Here is a 10102-nt window from a genome sequence, read left to right on the forward strand (position 1 = left end):
GTTTTATTCTCTTTAAATAGTCGTATTGTGCTAGGGTTTTATTATGCAGAGAAATAATAAAGAAGAGTTTTCTTACGTTTCGTAAAGAAATTTTATGATACTCAAGAGATCGTATCAATTGGTATCAGAGCGAAGTTTTAACACCAACGCTTCGTTAGCAAGGCAGCGATTACATCAAAGCTATGCTGGAGCAAAGTTGAGATCACATCAAAACTTTGTGAAAATCATGATGTCAGAAACAAGACGGTTGGAGCGATTGGAAAAATCCGTAGAGAAATTACGGATTAATTTTCAGAAATTGCTCGAACAAAGTCATCTACGGATTAATTTTCAGAAATTGCTCGAACAAAGTCAAGGACGACGTCAACGCCATCACAAAAGCCGAAGGGACCGCTGCCCGTCACCGCCACGGCCATCGCCACCACCGCCGCTGCCGCGCCTATCGTCGGAGGGAGAGGAAGAGGACGACGATGACTTTTTCAAAGAGTCACCGCCACTGCCACCGCCGCCGCCATTGCCGAGCCTATCGCCGGAGGAAGACAATATTCAAAAAAAAGGAGACGAACAAGATTTGGTGACTGGATCTGTAAAGACGATCGAGAAAAATAAAAGAATAATATTGATTGTGAAGGAGATGAAAATTGAGAAGGTTGATTTATCGGGAAAGAGATTGAAAAATTTAATTCGAGCAGATAAGTTCATCTTTGGAAAAGAGCTCGATTTTTCATCGTGTTTTACGGAGTCAATCGGGAAGGAAGTCGATGAAGTCAAACATAGATGGAGACGCAAAGGAGAGGGGCCAAATTGACTCGAACCTTGAGGACAAGGTTCATTTCAAGAGGGGTGGTTTGATACGATATATTATTTAATATATCGTTTAATTATTAATTAGTTAGTATTTTATTATTAATTAATTATTATAGTATATTTATATTAGATATAGCCGTGAGTTAGTAGTGGTTAGGAGATTATTAGGAATTTAATTAGTATAGGTAATTACCTTTCCTAGTTAGATTAGGATTCTAGGGTTTTATTCTCTTTAAATAGTCGTATTGTGCTAGGGTTTTATTATGCAGAGAAATAATAAAGAAGAGTTTTCTTACGTTTCGTAAAGAAATCTTATGATACTCAAGAGATCGTATCAATATTTGAAAATGTATGAATCTTATCAATCTTATAATAGTGGTCTTTGATTTTAGTAGCATATTTGAAAAAGTATGAATCTTATCAATCGAACTTGTTATTAGCTCATACTATTTAGTCAGTAAAATTTTATAGCAGTAACCGAACGAGCCCTACATCTAATATTTTATTTTTGATATACTATTTTATATATACTATTTTATATATACTATTTTTTTTGTGGGGGCCCAAAGCAAATGCTTCCTAGCAACACCAATGGGCCGGCCCTATGTGCGTACCATAAGGTTTTTACGATAAGGTTCTCACCAGGAAATTCTAATTAGTATTATTATGTTCTTAAAATAATATTAGTAATTTCAAGATTACCTTTTTAGGAGAAGGTATTTTCAAACTTTAGAATCATTGTATTTTCTTTTTTATATATGTTTTTTTATGTGTATCAATTGAAAATTATAGGTGTGGTAACAATAAGATTTTGTTTAATCAAACGGTCATAAAAAAATTCCAAACATGATATAGGAAATTTAGTCACTAATGCAATAAATTAGTGAATTCATGGAAAAATTTGTAAGAAAATCATATAGAACGCACCGTACAAAACAATGTATAATTTAATTCCTGTGAGCAAAATGTTATTTATCCAAAGAAAATAATTTGAAAATGGGAATTTTACCCAATCAAAATATAAACAAAATAATTATCTATTGAAGTCTACTGCATTAATATATATATATATATATATATATATATATATATATATATATATATATATATATATATATATATCAAAGATCACCAATTCTTGTCCATCGATCTCAATTTCCTTGTCACTCGTTTGGGTTTTGCTGATAAACAAATTTTCTTTATTTTTTGAGAAAGAGATAATATTATTAGGCAAATATTGCCAAATTTTGAGGAAGAAATGTTCCGTCAGTACATGAGCTGCCATGCACCTTAGCAATAGCATTTTCAAGACAATTTTCAGAGCGTTTAATAAATTTGAAGGAAATACTACTAAAAGAAGGAATAAGAAATAAACATACTTCAATCAATGCCCCTAACGTAGCTGTGGTCGGAGTACCGTCACGTAAAGCGTCTATAACATGGAGACAATCTCCTTCAAAAATAATTGATTTTCAGTCTGCCATCGTTGCTCTCCTTAGGGCCTGAAGTGCTGCTCTTGCTTCAACTTCAACTGGTTTTGGTCTTCCAAATACTCGCTCGTTGCACCACCAGATACATTCACCACACCAATCACGGACCACCATAGCGATACTGAAGAAATTCTGGTCCACCGGAAATGCGGCATCGAAGTTGATTTTAAATGTACCCGTTGGCGGTGGTTCCCATTTTGCCGGATGCTTCGCTGGTTTGGGTATAGGGGTTTCGGCAGTAGCTTGATTATATTGCGAGAGAAACGTTGTACCCCTCAAAATGAGATCGTTCGTTGCTATCGTCTCCTCACCATGAATCTCCTTGTTCCTATTTTCCCATGCCTTCCCCACACTACAACGATAGCTAAACGAAAAGTTTCCTGTGGAAGAGCAAGCATTATCCGCTCCAACCATGATTCAAAATTCTGAACTTGGGATCGCCAATATCCTATCTCTGTCAATTGTCCAAAACACCTCCTCAATAAGAACGAGGATCCAAGTACGGGATATCAGCTCAATTAAATCTGCAACCTTGTCCGGGAAAGAGTTGTGCACCGGCCGTTTAGTAATGACTCGAAAACAGCCGTCATCAGATAACCAATTATCTCCCCCATATTGCCGTTCCTTTACCATTTCCAATTCGCATTCGAATCCCCACTTTCAGATATGGAGGAGCAAGGAGAATGCTCCCCCACGTTGTCGAGGGCCGAGAACCCAAGTCAGCGGAAAGGAAACATTTCCTCTCCCGAAACCCAATTCCTCCTGCATCTTTAGAGGAGTACAATCTCTTCCATGAAATCCACGCCATCCGTCTATTAGATCCGTTCCCCCCATCAGTATCGTTGAATTGCCGACTCAATTTCTCTTAAAATCCCCACCGGCAACATAAAGCAGCTCATTACGTAAGTTGGAATCGATTGGAGAATTGATTTAATCATCACTTCTTTTCCCGCTCGTGACAGTAATTTTTCTCCCACCCTTTGATTGTGGTCCAAATACGGTCCCGAAGATAGCCAAATATCTCCTTCTTAGTGCGGCCCATGCTAGCTGGTAAACCAAGATTATTATCGTGCCGATCCACAATCTTAAAACCAAGAATATGATAAATAGATTTTCCAGATACGAGATTCGATAATAACCCATTCGAATAATATAATTATGACACACGTCGGGTACAGTCTCATCTCCTCCTGGATTATACCAATTCATTGTATCAACATTCCGCCGCGTAAAAAGTGGCGGGAAATACTAAAACTCCCGCCAAGATTTTTCTTCATCTTTCCCACCAACTTTGAAGGTCAGATAGATGTTGTTGATGCACATATACATACAACATGTGGAGATTGATATCCACTTTGTCCGAAACAATGTTGCTTTGGGACACGTTCGAGTTCTTCACGTTCCATCCGCCTACTAGTTTGCCGATATCTTCACGAAAGGACTCCCTACTCAACTGTTTCAACAGTTTGTCTCCAGTCTCCACGTCCTCTCCTTTCCCGTTTCGACTTTGGGGGTGTATTAGCGTATACATTATTATTATTTATTATAGTTACCTTGTGTAATAGGTTAGGATTTCCTACGTGTAACTATATATATGATTAATATACGTGAGAGACATAATCCTCTCTTTCTCCAACTCTATTTCTCCTATAGTCCTCATGGCGGTGTTCAAGGTTTTTGTTTTGTGGAAGATTGTGCTCAGGACGGCGCGGGCGGAAGAGTCGACGGAGGATGGTAACGTGTCTCGAGCGGAACTGTATTGGATCCATAATCAATTACAGTGTAGTAGTCGATTAAAGTTAATCAACTACAATTTTTAATTCATTTTTGGATTTTTGTTGATTGATTTCTTATTTCGCCGAGTGTAGTTGGACTTGGGGGCATAGCAGTGGTATTTCTTTTATTATGCCATTATCAGTCGATCCTCGAATTTGTATAAAGGGGTAATAGCAAATAGGCCCATGAGGGAAAATTACAGTTTATGTCCCTAAACTTTACCACTAAAACGATTTATGTCCTCAAACATTTCAATCCACGAAATATGTCCTCAAACTTGCCACTTTTGATCGCTTTATGTTCTGCCGTTAACGTCGGCAGCTAACTTCGACGGAAATAGCACACGTGGCTCACGTGACGTCTATGTGGCCGTTAAATGTGACGTGGAATAATATATTGAATATTAAATATTGACGTGGCACAAGAATATACAAATTTCCTCCAACTCACTCTCCCAAATCCCAAATCCCAAATCACGTTTCACTCTCATTCCCAAATTTTTAATTCAATCTCCATTCTTGCTCGAACCCATACTAAAATCGAATTCATAAACCCATAAAAAATCAAAACATTCTCACATTTGAAGATTTTTTCCCTTCTCAAAGAACAGCAGATTCACGTGCAAAAAAATTTAGAGGAAGCTTTAATTCTTCTCCCAACTCCGTCTCTAGAACGTTAAGATCTTGTGATTTTTCACCTGCTGATGCTTGTGCCCCTTGTGGTCTCGATGAAGCGAGCACAAGGATGGTGAAGATGGCACAAATTCTACCCCATTCAGCAGTTTCAAAACCTGCCCATAAGGTGTTCGACAAAATGTCTGAACCAATTCCGGAAAAAAAAAACATGCAGCACTTGTCAAAGCTGCATATAATTCTTTTTTTTGCCAAGAATAGAGTGCCCAAGAACGGATTCCAGCTCCCCACTTCCCCAACGAAGTGGAAGAATACATGATTTTTCAGCTCGAAGATGAAAGTAAAATCGATGAAACATTCGGCATTTTTTTATTGGGCTATTTTGCTGGTAAAACACCACGAAAAATGGCCATGGATTCACAGACGATTCTGCTATTTCGAATTTCACCTCAATTGAAGGTTTCGAAATGGGGTTTTAGGGATTGGATTTACGGGTTCATTGGGGATATGGAGAATTTGGGATTTTAGAATAGAAATAGGGGAGGAGAATGACGTGTCGCTCCACATCACGTTTCGTCGACCAAGTAGGCACTGGGTGTTGTACAACTCGACATTTAACGGCCACATAGACGTCACGTGAGCCACGTGTGCTTTTCCGTCGAAGTTAGCTGGCTTTTCCATCGAAGTTAGCTGCCGACGTTAACGGCAGAACATAAAGTGATCAAAAGTGGCAAGTTTGAGGACACATTTCGTGGATTGAAATGTTTGAGGACATAAATCGTTTTAGTGGTAAAGTTTAGGGACATAAACTGTAATTTTCCCTGCCCATGACAAGGGCACTTAATTAAAAGAGGGACATCCAATTTTTTTGTCTTTCTAATAAATCCAGCCCATTCAAACTTATTTGCAAATAAGGAAAATCCTTTTATATATACCAAAATTACCCCCAATTCGTTGAAATCCAATTGACCTCCAATTTCATGATTTACACCACAATTTAGCCCAATTTCATCAATTAACCAATTTTAACCCTAATTTTAATTTTGACCCCAATTTTGACCCGCCACCACCGGAGACCGCCGGTCGCCGCCGTTGACCGCCGGTCTCCGGCGTTGACTTTTTTTTAATTTTTTTTCCTGAAATTTTTTTCCGGCCGGTCAACTACCGTTGACCGCCGGGTCTCCGGCGTTGATTTTTTATTTTTTTTTCATAATTTTGTTTTTTCTTAAAAAAAATATTTTAATTAATATTACTGTCTTGGCTGCTAAATTACTGTCTCCGGCAGTTATTTAACTGTCGGAGTCAGTAATTTAACTGTTAATTGACTTTTTTTTTCTTCAAAATTATTTTGATTAATATTACTGTATTTGTTGCTAAATTACTGTCTTCATCAGTTATTTAACTATCGGAGACAGTAATTTAACTGTTAATTGACTTTTTTTATTCTTAAAAAAAATATTTTTAATTAATATTACTGTATTCGTTGCTAAATTACTGTCTCCGGTAGTTATTTAACTGTCGGAGACAGTAATTTAACTGTTAATTGACTTTTTTTTTAAAATTATTTTCCTTAAAAAAAGTTATTTTAATTAATATTACTGCCTTGGATGTTAAATTACAGTCTCCAACAGTAATTTAACTGTCTTAGACAATAATATTAATAATATTACTGTTCGGAAAAATAATATTCATAATATTACTGTCCCAAGCAGTAATATTACTGTCTGAGACAGTAATTTAGTAGCCAAAGACAGTAATATTAATTAAAATATTTTTTTTCTAAGAAAAACAATTGAAAAAAAAAGTCAACGCCGGAGACCGGCCGGAAAAAAATTTCAGGAACAAAAAAATTCAAAAAAAAAAAAGGTCAATGCCGGAGACCGCGGTCAACGCCGGAACCTGGCCGGAAAAAAACATTTCAGAAAAAAAAATTATTTTCTGGAAAAAAAAAAAGTTTTGGGGGTTAATGTGATATATTTGTTTAAATCCGGAGTCAATGTGTAATATTAAGGAAGTTAGAGCATAATGGGTGGAATTGATAAGAATTATATTATTGAGCGTATTTTAGACTAAGGACATGGGGATGGACTTAATTGAGAGACTGTTTTTTTTGTGGACCAAAATGCATTTAAGTCCCATGTGATGGGTTTTTTTGCCATTTGCCCTTGTTTAAATCAACTACGGTTTTTCTATATTTTTTTTGATAAAAAATAGTTGATTTTTGCTATTTTTGTAGTTGTTTTTAATTTGTTATTGTTTGCGGTTGTTGTTATTATTTGGATTCTTCTGTTGAATCTCATTGACGTCATTACAATTATTTTTGTTACTTTGAGTAATCAATTTTGTTATTCAACTAAAATTTTAGTAGTCAATTTTTTAATCACTATAGAGACAAATAATTATCCTGACATCACTTGCACCTCAGGTGATAAATCCTAACCAAGAAAGTTGACGGCATGACGTAAAATGTAAAAAGTTACATGTTTAAGGACTAATATTTGTCTCTTTGTACTATACTTACCCAGACCTATATTATTTGTTTTCTTTAGAATTTTTTTTGTATTCAATTCTTTATCACTTTAGAATTTCAAAAAAACACTAATTGCATTTTTCAATTTTATCCATTATCACTCTTAATTAATTAGTTGAAAAATAATTAATGATAAGGGTATTTAAGTATTAACTATATTGTTTTGCTTAATCTATGCATATTTATTGAGTTTCTTAATATACATACGCACATTAACACAAAAAAATGCATATAATACGGAACGGGGGAGTATCATTTTTCCATTTTTGTTCGTATATGTGATATTGCCACATTTTTACAGCTTTCGTCCGCTGTTTATTTATGGGGTTAACCCCACTCTAGTAAACGGAAAGAGCCCCATAATTAACGGCAACAAAAGTTACGTTTTTTGTACGTGTCACCTATTTCAACATCCATTTTTACCTCTATTTATGATTTTGCCCCCCCAAATTCACTTAATTAAATCCTATTTTTTGAAAAAGTTCCCATTCAAATCCTTAAATCACCGTCCCAATTTACTAATTTCAATTACCTTGAACCAATAAATAACTTGTATAACTACATATTGGAAATTTCAATCAAATTTGCATATATCTAGTTTGTGCCAAAAAACGAATGCCTTTGTGAACATTCAAGTATCTCCATATTCTATATGTATAGGGGTAGAAATGGCTTAATTCCACTTTGCACCCTTGAAATATACCATTTTGGCACTTTGCACCCTCGAAACAAATTAATAGCACTTTGCACCCTCGAAATACAATAAATCAGGCATAATGCACCCCAAATGAATTTTTAAAGCTAAAAAATGTAATTTAATATTTTTAGTGATATTTTTTTTAGGATGTCAAATGTCAAATATTTTTTTTTTCATCAATCATTTTGAAACTATAAAGTTCAGAAATAAAAATAAATTTTATCTATATATTAATTTTTTATTTATTTATCAAATATCAAATATTTTACGGAAAAAAATCATTCAACTATTCCGTTTTCAAGTAATCTGAAAGTCATATTTTCTTCCAAGTATTTTCACCTAATATTTTCAAACAGCTACATAAAAGCTCCATCAATCGAATAATTTAGTGATAAAAACTTATTTTTTTTTTATTTTGTAAGAAAATGTAGGTGTTTTAAATAATCCGGTGTAATTTTTATTTTTTCGCACTTTGTCCGCTCGAAATTAGGTTGGAGGTTCAAGAAAATAACAATTTATTTTTTTATTTTGCACCCCGAAAAAAAATACCAATGAAAAATGAAATTGCCTTTATTATTCAATTCAGGGTGCATTGTGAATGATTTATTGTGTTTTGAGGGTGCAAAGTGCTATTAATTTGTTTCGAGGGTGCAAAGTGCCAAAATGGTATATTTCAAGGGTGCAAAGTGGAATTAAGCCGGGTAGAAATTATTTCCAAAAAAATAAAAATGAAGGAATTAACATAGTTATTCACCAGAGTCCCAACCGTTTGAAGAGGGGTTGCAACACGAGAATGCATCTTACTTTTTTATGTGAACATTTGAATGTAATATACATAACTTAAAATTAAAACAAAAAAGTGGCTGTAGTTTAGTGGTAAGAATTCCACGTTGTGGCCGTGGAGACCTGGGCTCGAATCCCAGCAGCCACAAAATTAAATTGTAATATTTTTTAAAATTATAATTAACCCTTGTAAAACAAATTGAAATTCAATTGTAATCCTAACCTAACTCAAATTTTGTCAATTTTGATTACAAAAATTCAATTGTACTATTTTTAATTATAATCAACCCTTGTAAAACAAATTGAAATTCAGTTGTAATTCTAACCTAACTCAAATTTTATCAATTTTGATTACAAAAATTCGATTTTGACTTTGTTTCCTGAAACTTTATTTTCGAATTTTTCTTTTCCTTTTTTTCTTTTTTCCACTATCGTTGACTGACTATCAACGCTGGTCTAAGGCGGTATTGCCTAGGTGTTTTCTTTTTGAATTATATTTCTGTCCGCCGCTAATTCTAGTTTAACTCAAATTTTATCAATTTTGACTACCAAAATTCGGTTCTGACTTTTTTTCCTGAAACTTTCATTTTGGCCGGCGGCAGTTTTCTTTTTCATTTTATACTTTTTTTCCACTATCGTTACCGGCGACCAACGCTGGTCTACAACGGTATTGTTTTTTTTTTCTCTCCGTCCGGCGCTAATCGTTGACAAAATATTATTGTGGTTGTTGGCAGTAAAATTACTGTCAACCACAATTACTAAATTACTGTCAACCACAATAAATTACTAAATTACTGTCAACCAAAGTAATATTATTGTCAACTACATCAATTTTTTTATTTTTTAGTTGCTTTATTGATTGGTCAACGTAATAATACTTATTGCCTAGTATTATAATATTATTGTGGTTGACAGTCATATTATTGTCAAACTCAATAATTCCAATGTGGTTGACAGTAATAGTATTGTCAACCACATGTATATTAACTAGTTTTAGCCTTTTATTTTGTTTGCCTAGTTGATCAGTCAACATAATAATATTAATATATTGCACATTAATTTATTATGTAACATAGTGATTTCGTTGTGTTAATATTGTTGTCCTAGTTAGTAATAGCAATATTATGTCTATTTTACTATGTTAAACAGTAACATAGTTAATTTTATTGTCAAACACTAGAGTATTATTGTTTTTACCGGTGCCAAAAAATATTTTGAAAAAAAAAAATCAATGCCGGAGACTGGCGGTCAACAGTCAAAAGTGGGTGAGGGGTAAAAATTTAATAGTTGGTGAAATTTGAGTAAAATTAGTGTTAAATGACATTAGTAAATGGGATTAAATGGATGAAATTTGAGTATATTAAACTGTAAAGGGGGTATTTTAGTA

General features: G+C 34.2%; 1 non-coding gene across 1 annotated transcript; it reads left to right on the forward strand.

Moving 5' to 3' along the window:
* The first annotated feature begins 8791 nt into the window (after positions 1–8791).
* On the forward strand, positions 8792–8863 carry TRNAH-GUG (transfer RNA histidin (anticodon GUG)). Its single transcript has one exon. It is a non-coding gene; the product is annotated as a tRNA-His (tRNA).
* The last annotated feature ends 1239 nt before the right edge of the window (positions 8864–10102 follow it).

Source organism: Erythranthe guttata, chromosome 12, assembly GCF_056151865.1.
Source record: "Erythranthe guttata isolate IM_541 chromosome 12, IM_541, whole genome shotgun sequence".
Classification (NCBI taxonomy): Eukaryota; Viridiplantae; Streptophyta; class Magnoliopsida; order Lamiales; family Phrymaceae; genus Erythranthe; species Erythranthe guttata.